General features: G+C 44.4%; 1 protein-coding gene across 1 annotated transcript in view; it reads left to right on the top strand.

Moving 5' to 3' along the window:
* LRRC56 (leucine rich repeat containing 56) overlaps positions 1–25,927 on the top strand; it is a 594,120-nt gene that overhangs the window by 245,254 nt on the left and 322,939 nt on the right. The gene's annotated exons all lie outside the window — the stretch shown is intronic.

The raw sequence follows: 25,927 nt of genomic DNA on the forward strand, positions 1-25,927 counted from the left end.
TCTATGGACATTGGGGTGGTTACCTTCTTCTAAAGATTGACTTTCAATAATAGAAGAAAAAGTGTTCCGAGATCCCCGCAAATGCACAGGTATATTCTATGTTCATGACTTCCATGAGGATACCTGTGCAGCAGAACTAGGAATACAAGTAAGTTTCTTTTCCTTCTGTTGCCTTATTTTTCCAGAAGGTTGATTACATCACACATTTCAAATTTAGAAAATATTAATTGGTCAGTGGTAATTTCTTTGCATGGTGTATAGCTTTTACCCAGATTTGTTTCTTCTCATATTCAAGTTTTCCGTGCTGTGGTGAGTTCATCTCACTTAGGATTGTCTGTAGTTTACATGTTTTTATATGTGACTGTTTCTGTAATTCAACTAGTCTTCATATTCATAATGTCCTCAAAGGAAGTACATTAGAAAGAGGAGGGTGGGGGGAAATGGTGGCCTGCTGAGCAGCATGTTTGGTCTGTCTCTGCTTTTGTCTCTGTTGAACATCTGAATTCAAGGTCACCTACTTGATGCCAGTTCCCTCCCTTCCTGGGGAAAACACAATCTTTTTATAAAGCGTTGATCTCACAGTGGAAGATTGTTACAGAAAAAGTTGTTATTGTTAAATTTGATTTGTAGAGTGCTTAATACCCGAAGGTCTCTAAGCGCTTCAAGAAGATATGCATCAGTTCCAGGGAAGTGGGATCCACTTAGGCCAAAGCATCTGAAAAAAGAATGGTTTTCAGTTTTTTTCTAAAAGGGAGGAGGCGACTATCCGCGTGGAGTTGGCTAGGCAGCTTGTTGCAGAGTGTGGGTAGGAGGACTGAGAAAGCTCGGCCACCCTTGGTGGCGTAGTTGAAGCGTGGGCATTTTAAAAGGCCCTCTATGGAGGACCTTAGCGAGCGGCCTGGGACGTATTTCTAAAGCCGTTTAATGTAGATGGGTGCCTGACAATGGAGAGCTTTGTGAGCAATACAGAGGCCATTAAATGTGGCCCTCTGCTTTATGGGCAGCCAGTGGAGTCGTTGCAGAAGGGGTGTAGCCCGCTTGCGCCTTGTTAGTTTGAAAATTCACCTGGCCGCGTCATTCATCCCTATCTGTAGTTTGCCCACTAGTGAGTCTGGCAATCTGATGTACAGCGAATTACCAAAGTCGTGGCGAGCCAAGATCATGGCGCCTACGACTGTTCTCATGGTAGAAAAGGAGAGGATAGGGGGGAGTCTCCTCAATAGCCTGAGTAGGCCCACACAGGTTCCAAACACAGTGGAAACTTGATTGGCCAGTGACAGCATGGCGTCCCCTTTGATACCCAGGCTTTTAACCACAGGGGCTGGGGCTGGAGCATCACCCAGCTCTTGAGGCCGGTAGAGGGAGTTCCACGGGTTGTGGACATCGGTCTCGGCCAAGACCTCAGTTTTGTCTGGATTAATCTTAAGTGAATTGGCTGTCATCCAGTGGACTGTAAACCGCAGGACATCTTTCGCCCAGGAGTAAGCTTGAGGGGTGTTTTCTATCTGCAGGATAATTTGAGTATCATCCGCATAATTGTAAACCTGGCAGTCCATTGCCGTAAGAGCATTATTCAGGGGTCTGAGATATATGTTGAATAGGAGGGGTGATAAAGCCGACCCCTGTGGGACTCCACAGAGAATGGGCCCCCTCTCTGAGACCCAGTCGCTCATCTGAATTCTTTGGGTACAGTTGGTCAGGAATGAGGTGATCCATTGTAGGATAGGTCTTCCAATCCTATTGTTCGTTAATCTTTCCAGGAGTAGGGCGTGGTTGACCGTGTCGAACGCTGCCGACAGATCAAGGAGGACTAGTGCACAAGGCTTCTTATTGTCAGCTGCCCTCCTTATGTCATTGATGCACTGATAGCATCACCAATTCTGTGCTGTGGTGAGCTCGGAAACCAGCCTGCCTGTCTCCTAGCAGGTGGTGATCTCCACAAACCTGGACATAGTTTGTAGGACATATTGTTCTAAGATTTTTGCCAGGAAGGGGAGTTGGGAGATGGGTCTGTAGTTTTTCATATTGGAAGTGTCAGCGACTGTCTTCTTGAGCAGGGGGATTATTTTGGCTTCCCTAAAGTAGTTTGGAACCTTCTCGGTCTCCAGAAAGAGGTTCAGCAAGGCAAGGATGTCTTCCTCAATCTCTGGGAGGACTATCTTAAAAATCCTTGGGGGGGCAGGGATCAGCAGGTGAGCCAGATTTAATTTTTGTGGCAAAGCGTCAGAGGGATTCAATGTCAAGAGTTTGGAAGGAGGAGAGCGCTACTACCCTCTTTCCCTGGGTTACCTCCTCTTCATTGGGGGATAGCTTAAATGGGGAAATGTCAATCTGAGTCAGCATAGCCTGTATTTTTTGGGAAAAATAGGATAAGAATTGATTGCACTGTTCTTGGTTGGATGGTGCCACCAGTGACGGTTTTTGGCTTAGTTCTTTCAGGATTATAAATGTTTCCTTTTGTTTGTTGGTTGCTGCTAGGATCCTGTTTTCATAGTATTCAGCTTTCCTGCTGAGGAGCACCCTTTTGTAGGCAGCGACTTTGACTCTATACTCTTCCAGGGCCTGTGGCTCATAGTCTTTACGCCACTGTTGTTTGTGGTGTCGAAGCGAAAGTTTTGCAGCCCTGAGCTCTTCCGTGAGCCATGGTGCGCCCTTGCCTTTGTTACCAGCTTTTATTTTTTTAACTGGGGCTAGTTTATTGATGGCAGAAAGGAGACGGTTGGAAATGGCTTCGGTCCAATCATCAATATCAGCTGTCTCCGGCCTCCTCACGGGCTGTCTCTGAGGGTGCTTGCTAGTGTCGGGCCTTCAATTTTTGACCATCAGCGAACATATTTCCAGTCCATGGGGGGTCAAGCAATGTGTATAGCAAGGGGGAGTAGAACGTTGATGCGGTGGTGGTCTGACCACGCATGGACTGATATCCCTTAATGTCACCTGGGGGAGGGTAGACCAAACCAGGTCTAGGATGTGTCCTAACTCTTGCGTGGAGGTACATAAGTTATTACTTGGAGGAGAAAGCTCACTCATTCCTACATCCTTCTGTCTGTGAAAATCAGTATCTCTTACGTCATCATCATCATAGAACAAGATGTACAATGGCATGGGAAGAAGCTGTCAGGCCTGGAGGTTAAAATCCTTTAGGTTAATATGGTTCTGTATGTAACTAAATATATGGTCTGGGGCAAGGTCTAAAGGAAGCACAAACCTCTTTGCGCATCAAATAGGCCGAAATAAATTACCAGGCTGCCTTGTCCAACACCCCATCAACATACCTGAAACACCAAAGACGTTTCCTACTAGCTGAATCTTCAGAAATAGAGACAGTTCAGAAAAGTCCTCTAGGACCAATAGGTGGCATAGCATTTGTGTCTCAGCTTTTGCTTCACACTGAATCACGTGATGGGATAGGAGCAAAATGACTCAGTCAGATACAGGTCTTTGAAAAAACATAGAGGAAGATCAAAGAAGATTTGAGAAGTATTCCTTTAGACATGCTAATGCTTGATATGAAAGAGCCACAGTCTGTTTCTCTACACACTTACTTTCATTCACACCAGAATAACAAGATAACTTTGACATAACTGCGACAAAAGCTGATGATGCAGATTTCTTTGTACATCTGTCAATGAATTCCAGATGTATGCCACAAACAAATCAGTATTATGAAAACCTAGATGAAATGTGCAGAAGAACTTGTAGATAAAATGGGGTTCTGTGGGGGATGATGAGGGTGAGTAAAAGAGAAGCTGATTATAACAGCAAGCCAAGATGTACCTTTCAGTATCATTTCTACCACTCTAACTTTAATTCTGAGGATCGCATATAAAGGAGAGGAGAGAGGCAGACATAGTACCAATACATCAGTGGTGTTCAAAACTGTGAAATTGCCTCATGCTGTACCTTTGAAGCCATACAATTGCATCCCCTGATAAGAAAAGCAATTGGGCAGATTGTATTTAATCATAGGAGAGCATTTCACTGTTGGGTGCCAGAACAAGGTAACAATTATTTCCTCTCAATATACCTGCTTAGAGTAGCTCATAGATTTCCTTAAAAGGAGCACTAGGGACAGTAGTTCTCATGTATACCAGAGAGGTATGCAATTAGAGAGCAAAATCTAACACCTGTACACAGGTTCTGCAATTGTGTCTTTCACCTAACCCTGTCACTTTCTACTCTGACTTAATCAAGTTGGAGATACTGAAAAAAGTCCCATTTGCACTGCCCCATCTGCTTAGTAGAGTTCCAGTTAGAACATGCTTCCTTTCTTAGTTCTTATTGTTTAGACAGACATTTTAATGTTGCATATGGGTACTATTTTGATGTGTAGAAGACCCTGCATAACAACTAGTTGATGTATAAGGTACATAAAGTATAAAGTGCTGGATGACTTGAAAGCATTACTCATAAGTCATGTCTGTGCGCCAAAGTCAGCCACTCGGGCTACTGCACCACACCTCTCCCTCCCAGCTTTCCTCACCTCTCCTACCCTGAGAGCTTGGTGGTCCAAACTGCTATTTCTCATGGCGCGTTCCCTTCCGCACCCCCGGATAGGAAATCCAAAATTCTGGATAGCTTTCTGAAGAATTGTTTTTCTTCTACCAACCTAGCATTGCAGTCGGTAAACACTGCATGCCTCTTGGGCCATTAATCACATTTCCTGTGGGAGATAGTTGCGCAAGTGATGCCACAAGTCCCGTAGGAGACCTGGCTGTCCTCTACGAAGCTGTTGCAGATGGGAGAGATGCCGCAAAGTTTATTATACTCTGTGGTCTTGGTACAACAGACTCACTGAGCAGATTGATTTATCGACTGTGGTTATTAGGCGCCACACCTGGTTGAGAACGTCTGGTTTCTCTAAAGTTGTCCAAGCCAAGCCTGATGGACAGGCCCATTGATGGCTCTCGTCTCTTTGGAGATATGGGGGACGCGGCTCTAGAGCGCTTCAAGGAGTCGCGGGTTACTTCCAGGTACTTGGGCCTCTCTATGTCATCCGGTTCTGCATCCACATTTCCCTCCTTTCATGGCTACAGAAAGGGCTTCCAGCTGTGCTAGCTCTATCCTAGCCAGAGGACCATATAAGTTCTGTAGCCTCTGCGTGGCCATGAGGGCAGCTTTCCCCAACACCGTTGGTTGGGCAGCCAGAAGTCAGGTCAGACCACAAACCCCCTTCCATCCTCAACCACCAAGCCAAATCCTTCCTGATCATGGGCGTCCAGTTGCTGGCAGGATATGCCATCAACTCAAGACATCACCTCAGACAGGTGGGTTTTACAGATAGTCAGAAGGGGCTACTCCCTCCCCTTGGAGACTGCCTCCCCCTCCATACCCCCTAAATATGATTGGCTGACGGAGGATCACCTTGCTTTACTACGAGAGGAAGTCAAGACTCTGTTGGCCAAGGGAGCCATAGAGAGGGTTCCAGTGCCAGAAGTAGGCTATGGTTGTTATTCCTGCTACTTCCTGGTCCCCAAGGAGGACCTTTTTCTTATCCTCTACCTCAGAGCCCTCAACTACTTCCTCAAAAAAGAAAAGTTCAAGATGCTTACTCTGGCTCAGGTTCTTTCTGGCACAAATCACTAGAGATGAGGACAGGGAGCCTAAAGAGGTCCAGTAACTTGGGTCCCAAGAACAAGCATGTAGTACTCAAGAGGATAGCTGTTCCTAAAGAGGTATCGAAATACAGGTAGAAAATACAAAAAGGTATGGGGGAGGGGAGGCTTCCTTTTTAGTAAGTGATACTCTCACACACCTGCGAAGGTGTCATGCTTCATCATTCGGCGTTTTTGCTCCTCGTGGGAACGGAACTTCAATACCCCACAGCCTCACGAGAGGTCTCTTTGACAGAGATTTTTTAAAGTAAAAACACTGTTAGAGTTTGTGCAAGTGTGTGAAGCAGGTAAAACTGGGTGTTAAAAATACCATGAAGGTACCTTAAGCGTGAAATTTATACCAGGGTCCCCCTGGTAAGGTTAAAAGCAATAGCTAAACTGTTACTTCCCAGCAATGAGGAAACACAGTTTAGTCGCGAGTAGTGTGGGTCGGATCGATATGTTTCACGCCCTATTGGTCAAGGAGGGATCCATGGCATTTCATCAGGACCAAGTGGTAGACAAATGAGTATCTGTCTCTACCCTGATTAAGGAATGGGAGAGTCGCGGTGCAGGTGTCAATAGATTACCAACCTGTACACTCATAAAAGTGAGAGTGGTAAAATAGGTGAAGGAAAAACCTTTGTGGTCAATAACCTAAAAAAAAGGGAGAAAAAATAGGGTAAGAATAGAGTAGAGCCAGAGGACAGAACTTGCCAGGCCCTAAAATGGCCATGCCTTAGGCAAACTCCCGGTGCCGCTCTCGCAGAATCCTGCAGAATCTCCTACTATCGCTGCTGACTGACATCACATATGTCAGACGGGGAGCACTAAAGACTTGGAGCCCAAAATGATGCCAACTCCGGTCCCTGACTGCTGCTCCTAGGCCCCGCGTTGCCCGTGTGGTGATCTGCGCGGACGACCTGATGGTGTGCAGCCCTCCCTGCTGGGGTCCGTGATGACTGTTGTTGCTGGCGGTCGGCACAGCGTCGGTGATCTGGCTGTGCAGTGGCAGTGAGAGCTGCGTGGGGCTCCAGCGATCTGTCCCGCGGACCCGGTGGGTGTATGCTCGCGAAGGAGCACGGATGCTGAGGAGGAGTGGGTGCCGGTGGAATATCGCTTGGCGTAGCGGGGTGCCTGGCAGGTAGAGGATCAGCACTAACGATACCGGTGCAGGCCGGGAAACATCCATTACAGCGCAGTCATTACAACACACTACCTTCACAATGTGGCCGTTACAACGCAACTGCCTTTACATCGCATGCCGTTAAAACGCAGCCATTACAATGCATGTCACTACAACGCATGCCATTACAATGCTTTATAAGGTAAGTAAAGGGATTTTTTTAAGTTTTAGGGTGGATATGGGTTTTGGGGTACATGTGAATAGTATTTTTACCCCTACGCTATTCAACACTTTCCCTACTGTTGCACTCACTGGAGTGGGAATAGTAATTTGTACCCCTACACTAACCAACAATTACCCCACTGTTGCACTCACTGGAGTGGGAATACTACATTTTACCCCTACAGTATCCAACACTTACCCTACTATTGCCCTAAAAGTAATATGCATTGTGATGGTATGTGTTGTAATGGTATACATTGTAAATGTAGTTTCTAAAAATGTGTTGTGATGTCATGCGATGTAAAATCATGCGTTGTAATGGATGCTGCGATGTAAAAACTGTGTTATAAAAGCATGCATTGTAAATGTTTGCGTGGTAATGTCATACCTTCGTGCAGGCCAGGTTCTACTACAGCCAATGATGCTGCTGCCCCTCGAAAGACAAAATACAGATGAAAGTTTGTTGGGGCCTTGCAGTTCGAGCCTGGTGACTGAGACCTTACCTTCGGGGCCAGAGCATGCTCAGCTCTCAGCAGACACTCAGCATACACTCGCGCTGTGAGCAGCAACCACTGCGGACAACCTGGAACACCTAGACATATAATACGCTTTGCGACTGGAGCATGGAAATAGAGCTGCAATACAGCTTTGGTTGAGTTCTGGAGCCAGGGTCTGCGCTGAGTGAGGATCTCAGACTCTGCACAGTAGTGTAACTGAGTACACTATCTGGTACTGTGTAGGGCTGCCAATACCCACATAAACTTGCCAGGATGGAGAATTCAAACAGGAATCAACCAAAGCTAAATTTTGACCAATGTAAGTCCTCAAGAGCTTGTGAAGAAAGCACAAACTCACAAGAGTTGGATGATGTAGCAACAGGGGTGGAGTTTGGAGACAACATAAAAGAAATGCTGGTAACCAAGCAACAAGGTCTATCCACAATAGACTGTAAGATTGATCTCTCTCCTAGACCGTATGTCAGAAAGAATTGACACATATTCAGAGACATTAGACATGGTCAAAAGGCGCGATAAATGGGAAGAAAGGTGGTCCAAGAAAGGGACTGTCAGGCGGAGCACGATTGTGATGTCCCCGGAGGGAGGGCCACTGCGGGTGGAGGCATACCCTTTGCGAGAAATAGCGAATGGGAGTTATGTACATGTGCCCTGGAGTAGGGGAGATTTGGCTGCATTTAAAATTTGTTTCCAAAGTTAAGAGAAAACCCCGTAGAGTGGTACAAACAGGTAGAGAGGTTTGTGAAAATCTCTAAAGTACTGTGGATCGATTTGAACACCTTATTTGATATTGTGGTGCCAGGTGACTTGTGGACGGCATGCAAGGTTAGTGTCGAATGGCCCACAGCAGAGCCAGAAAGAAATGCTCATACTATGGACCGTCAGAAAGAGTAATGGAAAAATATGAAAGGGTGATGACATGGCTGAAAGAGAAGGTGCCACCGCAGGATATTGATTGGGTGAAAATAGACCGAACTAGACAGGAACCCAAAGAGACAGTCCATGAATTTTATGAGCGATTGCTGAAAACGTTCAAACAATACAGTGGATTAGATGTAATGGATCCCAAAGACATAGGACAGTTTGTATCGAAATTCGTTTTGGGATTGAGACCTGATATTTGTTTGATGATTCAGCAACATTTAATTTGTTGGCAAAACAAACCATTGGATGAAATTTTGAGATATGCAAGGTACTGCAGTGATGAAATAGATTCCAAAGCAAAGAAACTTAAAGAGAAATTGATGATGGTCCAGACGCAGTCGGCTGGAAAGGGTGGACAGCAGCAACAGGGAACAGGGACAATGGGAAGGAGATCGAATAATCAGAATAGGGACAACAAGGAAAATCCGAGACCTTCCTTGAAAAGGACGACAAAGTGTCACCAGTGTCACCAGGTGGGACATTGGAAACGCGAGTGTCCCTATAATCCTGAAAACGGAGAACTGGAAGTAGAGGAGGAAGAAGTTCAGACCATTCCAGTAAGAGGGGTGACAGCACCTAAGGGTAAGGTGGTCAAAGGGGGTACATTGGCTCCTCGAGCCCAGTTCCCTCAACCACCAAAGATTGCGACAGGGGGAAAGGTTTATAGACAAATGCCTCTTTTAGTAGGAGGAGAAGAGTGTTACTACGTTGATCCACTAACTGGACGGCGAGTGAATAGAGAGGAGGACTGTACCCTCGGGGCAGTTCTAGAGGTGGATCAAAGGGGACCGTTTGTTGAGGCTGAGGTGGCAGGGCGTCCTACGACATTCTTGGTAGATACTGGGGCTACCCGATCAACTTTGAGATCAGCAGTGGTTCCGGACCTGCCAATGTCGGGGGAGACCATTCAAGTGGTAGGAGTCGCAAATAGGAGAATGACTAACCCTTTGACAGAACCAGTGCTAGTGAGAATAGGAAAATACAGCGATGAACATCAGTTTGTAGTATGTGATTCTAGTCCTGTGTGTCTGCTAGGAAGAGACTTATTGTGTAAACTAAATTGCACAATATATTGCACGCCTCAGGGAGTAGAGGTACAGACTAACGACGATGATGCCACCTTCAAAGTTGCAAATTCAAAAGTATGCGTAGAACTGTATCCTACCCTGACAGTAGAAGAGCTCCCGTGGGATTTAAGGCATACTGTGTCATCTGAAGTTTGGGACTTCACTGGAGAAGAGATATGATTGATTAAAGGAGTGGAACCAGTGAAAATCATGATAAAACCAAATGTTGAATATCCAAGAACGCCTCAATATAAATTGACCCCGGAGACGATTGCAGGAATAAAGCCCGTGATCGACTCCATGATTAAGCAGGGAATACTGAAAGAAATCGTGGGTAGTCCATGTAACTCCCCGATTATGGGTTTGCAGAAACCTAGTGGGAAATTCAGAATAGTGCAGGATCTCCGAAAGATTAATAACATAGTTGTTTCATGTTGTCCAGTGGTACCGAATCCATCAGTGATACTGTTTCAGATACCATTCCAAGCTGAGTGGTTCACAGTGATAGACCTTTTCCAGGCCTTCTTTTCAATCCCATTAGATGAGGAGAGCCAGTTTCTTTTCACATTTAAGCTGGAAAATCGCGTATTAACATGGTGTCGTATCCCACAGGGGTATACAGAAAGCCCATCGATTTTTAACCAGCTGCTGAAGAAAAATCTTGAAAGTCTAGTACTGCCACAGAACTCGGTTCTAGTTCAGTACATAGACGACCTACTTGTTGCGTCAGAAACAGAGGAAGCTTGTAAGATAGACACCATCACCTTGCTGAACCATTTAGCTGAAAATGGACACAAGGTGTCTCCGAGCAAATTACAGTACTGTCTGACAGAAGTACAGTACTTGGGTCACCGAATTGAGAAAGGAAAACGGAAGGTGTCACCAGACAGGATAGAGGCGATCATGAAAATGAATTCGCCCATGACACAAAGAGAGGTCAGGATGTTCCTAGGAATGGTTGGCTATTGCCGACAGTGGATAGCTAACTTTTCCCTGAAAGCAAAACCCTTACAAAAACTGACGCACAAGGAGGTGAGTGATCCGGTACCATGGGACAAGGATTGTTTGATGTAATTCCTACAGCTGAGAGAGGACTTGTGCCGTGCTCCAGCTTTGGGGATGCCAGATTACGAAAAACCATTTCTACTTTACTGTTGCGAGAGAGAAGGTTGTGCTTTGTCAGTCCTAGCACAAATTCATGAAAATGCCCGTAGACCAGTTGCATATTTCTCGCCTACTTTAGACCCTGTAGCCGCAGCGTTGCCCGGATGTATCAAATCCGTTGCTGCAACGGGTGTCAGCATTGAGAGGTGTGAGAGTATCGTAATGGGACATCAATTAGTGGTGTATGTACCTCATTCTGTAGAACTGTTGATGACCAGGACCAAGACACAGCACTTGACCAATAATAGGCTCACCCGCTCCGAGCAAGTTATTCTTGCCGCAGAGAACGTGACCCTTAAGAGGTGCTCTGGTTTGAATCCTGCCACTTTGATGCCACTCCCTAATGATATAGAAGATGAGGAATGTGAAGATCACGATTGCCTTGATGTGACTGAACTATGTACCAAACCAAGACCAGATATTGTGGATGAGCCGTTGACCGACCCTGATGAAATTTTCTTTGTTGATGGCTCATGTGTAAGAGACAATACTGGTCAGTTGAGAGCAGCTTATGCTGTTTGCACCATTACTGGAGTTGTGGAAGCCGCTTGCCTGGAAGGAGTACACTCCGCACAGGTAGCTGAAATCATTGCATTGACACGTGCCTGTTTAGCAGGTAGCAAAATTCGAGTCACCATTTACACAAACAGCCAATATGGTTTCGGTGTAGTTCACGACTACGGGCAATTGTGGTCTCAGAGAGGTTACATGACCTCCTCAGGTTCACCTATTCGAAATGGGGAGTTCGTGCAACTGTTGTTGGAAGCATTGCAAGGTCCGGCAGCAATTGCCGTTGTTAAATGCGTAGCACATACGAAAAATACGGATTTTGTGTCCCAAGGCAACAGGTACGCCGATGAGGTTGCACGCTACTGCGCGGAGCAAGGATACTCTTTCACGGAAGTGGAAGTGGGTGGGACACAGGAAAAGACAGAATTAAACATGATGCTAGAAACTGTTGATACTTGGGATGATTTAAAAGGCATGCAAGAGAACGCATCAGATTTTGAGAAAAAGACATGGGAAACTGCAGGGTGTATAAAAAGTGAAATGGATTTGTGGATTTCAGCAGATGGAAGGGCAGTATTACCAAACGAATTAGTGAGCCCAATGGCACGTCAGATACACGGTCCAGTACATTTAGGAAGAGATGCCATGTTGCGGGTATTTAGGCAGACTTGCTATAACCCCAAATTTAGAGTAGCCGCAGAAGCAGTGTGCCAGAGGTGTGTAACATGTCAGCAATTGAACGTAGGGAAAAAGACACCAGTTACATTGAGTCACATTGGGAGGTCTGGTGGGCCTTTCAACAGAATGCAACTAGACTTTATTGAAATGCCAAAATGCAACCGTCTTAGGTATGTTTTGGTGGTTGTGTGTATATTTTCCAGGTGGGTCGAAGCATACCCTACACGCAGGTGTGACACACTCACAGTAGCAAAGTTGTTGCTTAGAGAGTTAATACCACGCTTCGGGGTGCCGACCTCTTTGGAATCAGATAGAGGGACACATTTCAACAGTGAAGTTGTGAAGATGCTTTGCTCTGCATTAAATATTGATCAGAAATTGCACTGTAGCTATCGACCAGAGGCTTCGGGAATTGTTGAGCAGATTAACGGGACGATAAAATCCCGAATGGCCAAAGTGTGTTCATCGACATCCTTAAGCTGGCCTGATGCCCTGCCATTGGTACTCATGAGTATACGTAGTACACCAGACAGGAGAACAGGTCTCTCCCCACACGAGGTTCTAATGGGGAGGGCAATGAGACTTCCATCTGTCCCAACTGCAGCTTTGTTGAATATCACAGATGATCTGATCCTGGATTATTGCAAGGGACTTTCTGATGTCATTCATTCTGTGTCTCTTCAGGTGCAGGCGGCTGAAATTCCATCTTCCAGAGACCTATGCCACGACCTGTGCCCTGGTGATTGGGTGCTGGTAAAGAAGCATGTCCGGAAGAACTGCCTAGATGTGCGCTGTAGAGGACCCTATCAGATAATCCTGACAACGAATACTGCTGTCAAATGCGGAGGGCTGCCAAACTGGATACCCGCCTCCCATACTCGAAGAGTTCCAGCACCCCTAGCAGAAACAGCTCCTCTCACAGAGGAAAATCCAACTGTGGACGAAGAATCAATAGAGGGGACCAGTCAAGCTGTGGGGGTGTCGGAGGAAGCTGGGAGCACAACAGATCAAGCGGAAGAAAGACAGGACGACAGTGAAACTGACGTTGCCACAGAAGGAGAAAGTTGCTGTGAATACGACTCAGACACTGATCAAGCCACAAGTGACCAAGAATTGAGTGTGAGAACAAGAAATAGGAGAACAAGGCGTGGAGAAGCTAGTTGGCCTGAAAGGAAGAAGAGGCCGAGCTTGAAGCCAACTCCCGGAAGAACCCTTGCTCCTATATCCGAAGACTCAGATCTGGACGAAGGTGCACAGAATCAGGAACAGGAGGGTCCAAGAAGATCAAGGAGGGTGCGCGTGCCCTGCTGAAGATACGCCACTCCTGAGTGGACCTACCTTGCAGCAGATGTCGTGTGCACGGAGATCCGGGAGGGTGAGGGAAGTGACAGTGACCAGTACTGACCCAATCATAACGTTGGAAGTGGCGTTGTTGGTACCTGGAGTTGAAGCCGAAGGGTTGCTGACACTCACTGTCCCCAATCCTCCATATCTGAGCAGAATAAGAGAACTGGTTTTAAACAGAGTAGAATTTCCAACTTTTGGTTCAATGGTATCAACACTCGAGGAGTTCATTCTTCGCTTAGAACTTTTAGAGTATGTGATTAGAGCTGCTGGAACCCGCATGATCGTAGACACCTAAAAAGACTTTGTAAATGAACAAGATTGAGAAGATAACCTAGCGCCAAGTGGAAGAAGAAGAAATTTAGGGACTCTTCCATTTAGTGGACGGAGAAGGGCTAGGGTTGTCTGTTGCTATAATTCAAAGGACTGATTTCTCAAGAAGGATTGTCAGCTTCCAGGTGTGGTTCGAAAAGACCGAGTAAACAAAGAAAGCATCGTTGAAGGAGCAAAGAAAGAGACTTTGTGTCGTAACAGGAAATTGGAACTACACTGTCTTGAGATCATGGAGGCCGGCAACCCAAACCGTAAAGCAAAATGCATAGTAGGCACACTTTTAGTGGGAGTAATTTTTCTTATAGCTTTAGTAGTTACTGTATCATATATAGTGGGACATCAAAATGAAGCAAAGGCAACAAATGAAGCAAAGGTTGTAGTAACCTTGAAACCTAATACTGCTGGTAAAAAGGAGGACAATACAGAGAAAGATAAAGTTTTACTAGCAGCAGAAGCTCGTAGGTTGCACGTAGATGAATCACAAGGGAATTTCAAATCAAATGCCTATGCTAAATTACTGTATGAATACATTGATGCCATGGATGCAAAGGACTGCTACGTCTGCATGCAATTGCCAGCCTCTGTAGAAGAAGGTAGTAAGTTTCAATGGGGTACACCCTAAGAAACCTCTGACCTGGGTCAGTGAAGTTAGTTACAGTAACAATAGTCAGAGTCTATCGATTCAATTGAAACAATAAATGTAAGACAAACAATTAATCAGGTGTAGAACAAAATGATATTGTATGCCAAGGAGTGCTTATGTTATTTAATCATCAGTTCAGCACAGTATTTCACAAGTACCTGGTTCAATTCAACAGGTATCTAGATATAAGGAGTATCATTGTAACCAAACAAAAAGAAATACAATTATTCAATTACGTCATTGAATCATATACGTATCATTGGAAATTCATTCCATAAATATACACCATTTACAAGCTTCATGTAAGGAAACAAAACAAAACGTTGTACATCAATTATTTACATGAATATCGCGCTCTAAGTGATAGGAAATAGGAAAACAGTTGGGTAGGATAGGTGTGATGGGGAACATGTGAGGACTGGGTAAAGGTGGTTGTGACTAGGAGCAATCACAGTGGACTAAAATAAACCCTTTACAGTCTGTCTTTAGATCTGTAGTTCCAATATGCACATATACATAGGAGATGTGTCACTCTGTTGATTAATCCTATGTTTGAACATAGTAAAGGGTTTATTTTATTCCACTGTGATTGCTCCTAGTCACAACCACCTTTACCCAGTCCTCACATGTTCCCCATCACACCTATCCTACCCAACTGTTTTCCTATTTCCTATCACTTAGAGCGCGATATTCATGTAAATAATTGATGTACAACGTTTTGTTTTGTTTCCTTACATGAAGCTTGTAAATGGTGTATATTTATGGAATGAATTTCCAATGATACATATATGATTCAATGACGTAATTGAATAATTGTATTTCTTTTTGTTTGGATACAATGATACTCCTTATATCTAGATACCTGTTGAATTGAACCAGGTACTTGTGAAATACTGTGCTGAACTGATGATTAAATAACATAAGCACTCCTTGGCATACAATATCATTTTGTTCTACACCTGATTAATTGTTTGTCTTACATTTATTGTTTCAATTGAATCGATAGACTCTGACCATTGTTTCTGTAGACGAAGGTATCAGGTATCATCATCTTCCATTGACTTATGGAATTACATGTAGCTTGTTGCTCAGTATATTTTATGGACGCGATAGCTTTGAGTATTATTTTTCAGATTTTGATGCTGTTTTACCAGAGGTCCCGGCCTACAAACATATGAATAAATGGGACTACTACAAGAGTGAGGATCGATTAAGGAAATTTTTCATTCCTTGGAATACGTTAGATACTTCATATGCTCGAAGAAATAATTTGACTTGCAAAGTGTCAGAAATTGAGAAAAAGTTTATAGGGCAGGTAGATGATCGATACAGAAGGAAGAAGATCCTAAAGGCATTCGGGCCAATGGAAAACAGATTGGACCGAGGAGGAAAAGTCACACAAAAGGAAGGGTAGTAATGGTCCAATAGCTTTAGATCGAACGCAAAAGGGGAAGCTATGTATACACAGGGGTAAAACCTACTATGAGAATGTGTTCGTGGGAGAAGTAAGTTGTGAACATGCCTTTCAATTAGAATATTATACAAAGGATTTCTTGAAAGGAATGCAGGTAATTCCGAATGTATATTTTGTATGTGGAAGAAATGCATACGTGAAACTACCGGATAATTGGTATGGATCATGTTATTTAGCAATTGTCTTCCCCAAAATATATCATGCTAAAGATCTAGAATCATAGAATCATAGAGCGAAGAACTCAAGCCAGAGGGAGAAGGGATATAAGCAATGACGAGGTTGTTGGAGACGTATTTGGTGCCATGTTCCCCCTTTTGGGACTAATACTGAATGATGTCAAGATTAGGAGATTGGCAACAGTTGTAGATAGATTATCTGCCAGCACTGCTAGATCATTAATGCTGGTAGAGGGAGAGATGCAATCGATAAGAGCAATGGTTCTCCAGAACCGACTTGCTTTAGACGTTCTGTTAGCCAAAGAGGGCGGAGTCTGTAAGGCTTTGAAGGTCTAGGAATGTTGCACTTACATTCCAGACAATTCAAAACCTCTTGAGAAATATATACGGAACATTACTGAAATTCACCAGGAAATTGAGGATCTGACAAAGGTGAATGTGTGGGAAAAAGTGGGTCATGGAATGGGTAAAGTTGGAGGTTGGTTTGCCAACCTAGGGAAGAGTTTCATTTGGTACATATTGAAACCTATCATCATAATAGTGATTTGCGTAATCACATTGTGGGGATTAGTGAGGCTGTATTAATGGTATAGGTCAAATAGGTTGCAAAGATCCATGAGAGAGCAGGCGCAGAGGTTAGCTGCGATGCAGGACAACCAGTAAAGGAGTCTGAGGGCTCTAGAAATGATAAAGCGAGGGGGTGTTGCAACGAGTTCTGTTTGATTCAATTCGTTCCTTTAGAGATGGTGTTGTGATGGTGATGACCTCTAAAGGTCATCAAAGGGGGGAACTGAGAGAGCGCAATTTGAGTAAAATGTAGAAGTGCACCATATTTACAAGCACGTTGTACGAGTTTAGTTAAATGAACACATTAGAGTGTCAAATTTATATAGTGCACATACATATGAGTGTTTAACTAATACAGAATGCATATATATCCGAGTGAAAAGCTAATGTAGAAATGTTTAGAAGATGTTAGAATGTTATTAATTTCATGTTATGTGACTGTTGCAGAGGAGAATGTAATGCTGTTAAACGTAGAAACGTGTAGGCCTCATGGCTATACATTGAAAAGAAAACATGCCTTTACAGTTCACATAAGATGGATTACTGCTGTTATAATCCAAAGCATTATTGATCATAGACTGCAAATATATGTTTTTTAGAAGTGTTCCTATAACCAGAGTGTGTAATAAGTTAGATTACTGTTTTAGGCTAAGAAATAAAGGTTCATAGGGTGCACAGGCCTGTTTCATGTAATTCTAGTAGGCCTGGAGAGATAAGGTCGTTTCTTTTGATCTGCATGTGCTCGTTAGAATCAGGTCGTGTTAAGCATAAATTGTGAACCAAGCTCGAAGTGTTACGACTTAGGAGATAAGTTGGAGGCCGGAATTTGGGGCCCACTCCATGGGTGTCTGTATGCAGGTGCGAGGGGGTTCCAATCAAGAGAGTGATGAATAGAGCTCTGTTCGGGGAGACAGGCACAGGCCTGGAGGAGGCTTCAGGAATTTCCTGGGGGGTACCGTCTTGCCGAGAAGAGCCTGAGAAGCAAGGTCAACGCTAACAAGGAGCCCAGATGAGTATCAGCATGGAAAAAGCCAGAACCGACACCACGTGAGAGGTGTACGTGAGGGGCGTCTCTGAGGGGCGTTTCAACTGCAATTGTGATTTTGTATTAGGGACAGCACCCTTGGGTGTAGTTAGAGCAGATGGCCTGAGGAACCTTAGAGAGCGGACGGGTAGGCAGAGAGGGCATGACTGCGATGCACAGACTTACAACAGAGGCTAAGGGAAAGTGAGTGATCTTCTTTGGAAGTCACCACGGCTGACACCTTTTTAGGTTAAGATTCTGCTAAGTAGGGATGTCACTTAGTCTAGTGTAGGGACAGTCTAATCTGAATTTTTCTCCTTTTGTAAATGACGCTCAAGTTACAACTTGTGTCTATTCTTGCAAACCTGCTGATCTTTGAATTAGTCTTGGTGATATTCTTCTGTCGCCTAAGAGCATTTAGAGAATTCATGTTTGTATTGATGCCAGTATATCTTTTGAACCTTATATTGAGATGTTTGTATCTCCAGTTATCTTTGGCTTTATAATAAAAGCTTAAAACTTCTTTGTGGTAAGTGGCTCTTCAGAGTTGCGTAAAGTTTGAACTGATTAACCTAGTAGTAGATTGCTTTTTACTCTATGACAGGTAACAAAGGTTCAGTCGACCAGAGTTGGGATCTAGATCTATAGCAATCAGATAAGAGATCAAAAATCCCGCCTTATCAGATGTATGTCGTTACTACGCATGCTTTTACACCGCATGCCTTTACCACACAACTTTTACAACGCAAGTCGTTACAACGACTTGCGGTGGGGGGCGCTGGATAGTGAATAGTTTAATTTACTATTCCAACTCCAGTCCCCGTGGTAGTAGGGAAGGTTTTGGATACTAAATTAAACCATTCCCTATCATACAGCGCCCCCCAGCGCAAGTCGTTGTAACGACTTGTGTTGTAAAAGTGGCGTGGTGAAGGTAGTGCGGGGTAAAAGTTGCGTTGTAAACGCTGTTCCCAAAGTAAATCTATATCTACAAAGACACAACATAGATGTGGCCATAATGCAGGAGACACACATTGCCCCAAACTGGTTTATTGTCTCAGCGTAGGATGAAAGGAGACTGCCTTGCAGCCGGGTTTACATCACAAGCACATGGCGCCTTGGTGTGGGCCAGTCAAGGCTCAGTCATCAAAGTCACAGAAGTACATCTTGATAACGAGGGTAGTTATGTGATTGCTCACTGTAGCTAGGGACACCCTGAGGCACAACATATATGCACCTACTGCCCTAATTACAACAACCTGCAATTCTACCACATGCTGCACAACCAAATAATGAAGTATAGCCACATACCCCAATTATGGGGGGGGAGACTTAAACTGTGTCCTATCCGCCGGAATGGACAGATCTAGAGGCCCGCCATGGAAACCAGTGGTAGCAGCCTGTGCTATCTCAGCAATAGCTGAAACCAGAGGGATGGTAGATGCCTGGTGACATACCAACTCCGATGCAGAAAGTACATGCACTACTCTTCCGTACATGATATCCATACACGCATAGACTATTGGCTGATATCCCGCTGCCTCGTGCCATACATGGACCATTTCGAACACTTGCCCAGAACCTATTCTGACCACTCCCCTGTGCAACTCACTCTGAAGGGTAAAGATATGCAACCAAAAGCTTTTACATGGTGCTTCCCGCAATACTCACTCCTCGTTGCAGTTTTTTGCGAATACCTTGTGCAGACTATCGATGAATGGGAAGCAGCGTTTACATTGCATGTGGTACAACGCATGTGATTACAACCCGGTTGTTACAACGACCTCGTTGTTATGACGCTAACCATTATAATGTTTCTATGACTTGCTGTAGGAGGCGCTCTAAACTAAGGAATAGTATAATTTACTATTCCAACACCTTCCCTAATGTAGTGCATGCTGGAGTTGGAATAGTAAATAATACTATACCTAAGTCCAGCGCGACCCCTACAGCAAGTCGTAGAAATGACTTGCGATTTAATGGTATACGTTGTAACAACGCGGTCGTTGTAACGTCAGCATTTTAATCTCATGCATTTTACCGCATTCGATGTAACCGCATATTCTTGATGAACATTTCAATACTAGCATGGGCAGTGTCCCCAAAATAGCTATGCTTTGGGAAGCCTTCAAAGTGTACTTTCGTGTTATTACAATCTCAAAGCATGCAGGAGTATTGCGATCTATCTGAAATCAGCTACAGAAACTGGAAGGGGAACTGAAAGTGCTGAGGCAGGCATCAGTTGAGAGGTCCAACCTGCAGCTCTTCGCGCATATTAAAACTACACTGGAAGAATATAACGAATTAGCCCATAATAGGCTCACACATCTAGGGAAATATGCTACGGCTAGAATATGTGGGGAGAGAGATAGACCGAGTGCTACACTAGCAGTCTTGACCCGACCAAATAGACCAGAGAATGATGTGCTAATGGTACACGGCGATGCAGAAGAGCCTATACGAGGAGCAGCACAGGTTGTACATATGTTCTGCACATACTATACCAAGCTATACTCATCACGACCTACACAAACAGACAAATCTACCATTGATTATTCATACCGCATAACTATGAAGTGGTTAACTAATGCCCTTAGGGAAAATAGCAACACTTTGCCCAACAAATAAAATAGCTGCACTCAAAGAAACGCCCAACGAGAAGGCACCTGGAATGGATAGCCTCACTGTGGCTTTCTAAAACACATAGCAGGAAAAGCTTATCCCCATAGGGTGAATCTCTTTGGAGAAATGGCCCGCAATATGTGTTTTAGAAAGCCACAGTGAGGCCTTTCATGCTAGCGGTGCTGTGACAGGTGGGCGTAGGGAACTGTCTTGCTTTTGCCTTTCTTCCATCTGTCTTTTCTATATATGCCTCTCAGATAATACAGATCCCACACGATGGCTCAACACTCGGTGAAGCAAAAGACTTTACAAACAACACCTCTAGAAATGGGTTTTATTTGACAAAATGCAAGGACTCTCTCTTTTAGAATAAGGCTTGGGGTTTTATTTTACACAATGCTGTCTAACAGAAAGGCTTTCCCAGATGCCAAATGCAGATCATTTTCTAATATATACATATATATAAATATATGTTTATATGCAAGCAATAGCAGTTAAATGCATGAATAATACTGATGAATAAACAAGCAGCAAATAATATGACATAACACTGAAGAAAATATAGTATGCTGGACGACCTGCAAGATAGCAGAAAGATATATATACATCAAATGTTTACTTTGGATGTATACCTCGGCTCACTTACACATCACAAAGAAAATTCCTCAAATGATCAAAGCTACTGGCCAAACATCACAATGGCAATAATCAAAGCTCAAGCACCTCAAATGACCACAGCCACTGACACCACGCATCACAATGGCACTAGTCAAAACTCAATACCTCACTTGGTGCAAACACTCCATCTTAGCCCACTCCTGACTGGGAGAATGAAACAGTTGTGGTCAAGAGCTCAGCAACCAGGGTTCCACGCTCCGAAGTAGACATGTCCGTCCCTCTTCGGATTCCAAACTTCAGGTTTCTAATTCAACAACCCTCAGCTTTATAATCCCAAAAGTTACACTGGAAGGTTTGAGAGTTTTCCCTCCGCGCCAGGAACGCTCCTGAAACTGGCCAGCTTTCAGGCAAGCATTCAATGGCAGGAAGGAGTTCTCACGTTCCCTTGCTTATTCCAGCCTTTATCTTAACGAAGCTCACGAAAGTACATTAAACAATCTCACACAAAAACAAAAAGACCTTGAATGTGATTAACTCAAACAACTTGCAAGCGCTGCAACGCAATTTTGAATACGAACACAAAACTGTTTGCTAAGATCAAGCACGGCGTAGTCAGAATTCAGGATGACATGAGCCTATGTCAAAGCCAGTAATAAGAACTTCATAATTCTCATCAATGTACAACACAGTGCACAATTGTGCACAACTGCTTATAGATTCACATACTTCATCTCTCAATGCTCTATAGCATCACATCTCTCAATGTGCAACACTGACCACATCTGTGCATCACTGCTCTCTACACTGTACTTCAAGACCAAAAAGTACATTCCACACCTCTTTCTCCCTCTCATGCTTTCAAATGCACATCCCACACATTCTGTTCTTGGCAAAGCTGTTCTAGTCCGTGACAGTTCCCACTTAAAGACTGCAAGATTACAATAAAGAAATGTTTAAAGAAACAGGCATATACTGGACATTGTACATTCAAGCTAGGATAAAATAACACATCAAAGTCAGTTAAAATAATGGTAGTCAAAGGTCATCACAGGGTGTTACACCACAAGAGTGCCTCTAGCACTACAGGGACATCTTTATAAAACAAATCCACGTTTTTTACTCGAATGCCACAGCGCGAGTATACATGAATGGAAAGATTTCTGCATCGTTATCAATTACACAGGGTACACTGCAAGGATGCCCACTCTCGTTGCTTCTATATTCTCTGGTCACACTGACCCTGAGGTGATAATACGTGAAAACTATGAGAGAGCAATACAACATTTAACAGATGCAATAGAGAAATGGATATGACTGCCCCTCTCATTGATGGACCGTATAGCTCTTATAAAAATGATTGTCCTTCCAAGATTCCTATTTCAGTTTGTCAGTATACCGATTTTATTATCAAAAGCAATGTTTCTCATTTTGCGCACCCTATTGACTCGCTTGGCCTGGGCCGGGAAGCAACCACGTGTAGGATGGTCCACACTAACTCTCCCCTACACCATGGCTGGACTAGATGCACCAGACTTTGAAACATACTATAGAGCAGCACAAATCATGCATGCATACTATTGGATTCACAGGTTGCCGGACCTCCCTCACTTGTACCTGGAGGGAGAGGATGCTGACCCTTTTCCCGTTTCCACAATACATTGTAAGTACAGCTCGGCATAAATTTCACACACTTGACCCTATAGGCACCATGCGATCCCTATTTGAAAAAGCAGCAGATGTAATGTAGATCCCATTACTATATTCGCCAACTTTGCAAATAGAGTGGTGTGCATGGTTCCCTTTGAGCGCAGATACAGCAATAACACAGACATTGCACAGGCTGGAAAACCTGCACGTGAACGCATTTCCCTCACTCTAGTTTTCAGAATGAGTAACACCCAGCAATGCGAAAGCCCCATATTGCACCTCAAGCATGTTATTTGAAAGCCCCAGTAGATATTTTCCAGGGGCTCTACTCTATTCTTACCCTATTTTTTCTCCCCTCACTTACATGTTCGATTGTTTTAGGTTTTTGACCACAATGGTTATTCCCTTCATCTATTTTACCACTCTCACTTTTATGAGGGTACAGGTTGGCAATTTATTGATACGTACACCACAACTCTCCCATTCCTTAATCTGGGTAAGGACAGATATTAATTTTTGTACCCGGTCCTGAATAAATGCCATGAATCCCTCCTGGACCAATACATTGTGTTTCCTCATTGCTGGGAAGTAACAGTTTAGCTATTGCTTTTAACTTTACAAGGGGGGGGGGGGGGCAGGAATACATTTCATCCTTAGGGTACCTCTGTGGTATTTTTAACTCACAGTTTCACCTCCTCCACACACTTGTACTCACCCTCACTGCTTTTTTACTTTGAAAGATCTCTGCCAAAGAGCCCTCTTGTGGGCCCTATGGGGTATTGCAGTTCCCTCTCCACAAGGGGCAAAAACGCCCCATGATGAAACATGACACCTTCACAAGTATGTGAGGTCATCACTTCCTAAAATGGAAGCCACCCCCCCCCCCACTAATTTTTGTATTTTCCTACCTGTATTTCGTTACCTCTTTAGGAACAACTACATTCTTGTGTACTTCAGGTTCTATCTGCCCTGGACACAGGAGACTGGATGGTAGTGATGGACTTGCAACAGGGTTCAGGGTGCAAGCAAGGTTCAGGGTGTCCCCTAAATACTAGATTTAGGGGCGTTATAGGTAGGTAAAGGGCAGGGACCAATGGGTCCTTTCCCTGGGGTGGGTGCTCCCCCTATTGTGCCACCTTCCTGGGGGAGGGTGGTAGGAGCCTGTCCCTGGTTGGTTGGGTCCCCCATCCTCAAGATGGCGGGGTCTCAGAGTTGTGCTTCACCTCGCCTCCCCCACCTGAGGGGTGGAGTTGGCAGAGGTAGGCACACCTCTTTCCCTCACTTGTTTTTCCTGCCTGCTCTCCCATCCAAAGAGGGGGGTAGAACCAGTGGGGACCAGTTGCTGAAAGCAGCAAATGGTCTGGGGAGGCTCACAAAGGTGGCATGCCTTTGAAGCTTCCCCTTCGTTAACCCTGCCCATCCTGGGGTTGGAGGCTTGGCACCTCGGATGCAGGATGTGCATTGTTTCAGGCCCCGAGAGCATCAAACTCTTGACCCAGGGGGGCCAGAAACATGTCTGCTGGTGGCAGCCTAAGCAGCCACTCAGTCCAGTCACTAGAAGTTGGTCGAGTTTCAGGGGGCATCTCTAAGATGCCCTCTGTTGTGCATTTTACATTACATTCCACACTGGCATCAGTGTGGGTTAAATGTGCTGAGAAGTTTGATACCAAACTTCTCAGTTTTCAGTGTAGCCATTATGGTGCTGTGGAGTTCGTAATGACAAACTCCAAGCACCATATACTGTTAATGGTGGCACTGTACTTACAATGCCCAGGAATGGACGTGGGCACTGTAGGGGTACAGGGCTCTTGCACCTGTACAGGGCTCTTGCACCTGTACCCTCACAACTGGCATAGTGCACCCAGCTAGAGGGGTGCCTGATCTATGCCGAGCAGTGGTTTGTAGGCATGGCATATAGGGATGTGTGCCATGTTCACTCTTCACTTTGTTCTGCACCAGGACACGCAGCCTGCAAAGGCAGTGTGTGAGTGTAAGGGTACAGGACCTCTAAGGGTGGCACAATAAGTGCTGCAGCCCTTAGAGGCCATGTCTGGTTACAGTGCAATGGGTACCTGTGGTACCATTTACCAGGAGCTGACCTGTGGCCAGAGATGCCCATTGGGTTTAGGCTTCAATGCAATTTTAGGGAAGGAACATAGGCCCTGGGTACCTGATTAGCAGGAGCCCAGGACACACTCAGTCAAAGAACATTAGCAATTCAGCAAAAAGTGGGGGCATACCAATGCAAGAAAGAGGGCACTTTCTCACAATGTTACTTTGTTCTTACCTGTTCTCCAATTATCGTTCCCCAATATTACTCCTTTATAAAAGTGCAAGTGCCTTATGATAGTTTTCCATTGCTTTGGTGTTTGCTTTAACAAATTTTACACCCCAGCAAATGAGAGGAGCCACCAAGCCCCGTAATTACGGCTTGCCTGCAAGATCGAATTTTTATATTTCTAAAAATTCCTTTAAGTATTTTTTTCTTTTCTTTCAAGAACTTCGGGCAAACACAGAAGATGTGTACCAAGGTTTCTTCATTATATTTACTCAGTGAACATTCTTGGTTTGGCGACTGGTCCTTCCAGGTTGGGATTTAAGGCAGTGTTCGGTTGTCTTTAAAAGCTGCTTCTGTTGGTGCTTTCATTGATGGTGTTGGTATAGTACTTTGTTTAACTGATGTGGGGATCTGTCTGCGCGTAACAGAGAGGAACGTCAGTTTTGTGAGATCATCTGCAGTTTTTTTCTTCCACTTTCTTTCCTTCGCACATGGATTGTTTATTGTCAGCGAGGCGTTTACATTACCCGGTACTTGAATGCTTTGGCTTACACTTTCGTGCTTGGATTAGGTTGTGAGTGTTCTCATAGTTTTCTAAAAAAGTGTTGCAGTTGTTTAGAAGGGTGTTGGCATCAGATGTCAAGTGGACACGGTGAGAGAGTAGTTCAAGAATTAGGTTGCCTATGGAGAAGTCTTTGAAAGATCTGTAGGTTTGGCCTTCTTTTTTGTGTTGACCTGGGTTTCTTAGTAGAATCGTGAGCAGTGAGATAGGGATAGCAAAGTGTTGGGTCAGTCCAGTGGTATGGGTGGTTGGCATTTGATTGTTGGTGATGTTGAGAAGACAAGGTCATGGATGTAACCTTTGGAGTGTGTTGGTTGTGTGTAATGCTCTACCATGTTAAGTGTGGCATCGAGGTTAAATAGTTTATATCTTTTTTTAACTTGAGTTGTCTGAGACGTTGAAGTCACCCAAGAGGGTGGCGTTGGCAGGTAAGGATAGATGAGTGGTAGGGAGATCTGAGAATTCATCAATGAAATCCTTGTTCTGACCATGAGGCCTGTAGATGAGATGGAAGATGCGGTCTGAGTTGCAGACAGTGGGAAGAATCATTTCAGCAGCTCCATGAAGTTAAGTGTTACCTGCTTGCCTAGGGGGCAGGGCCAAGAGGACATATGGATTGCAATGAGGACTCCTCCCTTCTTATGTGTGAGGTCCACAAGATGGATGCTGTAGCATGTGGAAAGAGGGACATCTTGAATGTGTTAGTATAAGGGGGTGAACCATATTTTAGTAATAAAGAGACATCAAGCTTGTGATAAGTGATGAGGTCTGTGATGTCTGGTGCATGGAGTATTGCACAATGAGCTTTAATGAGCATGATTTGGATTTTGAGTTTTGTAGTG

Source organism: Lissotriton vulgaris, chromosome 2_1 (assembly GCF_964263255.1).
Source record: "Lissotriton vulgaris chromosome 2_1, aLisVul1.2, whole genome shotgun sequence".
NCBI lineage: Eukaryota > Metazoa > Chordata > Amphibia > Caudata > Salamandridae > Lissotriton > Lissotriton vulgaris.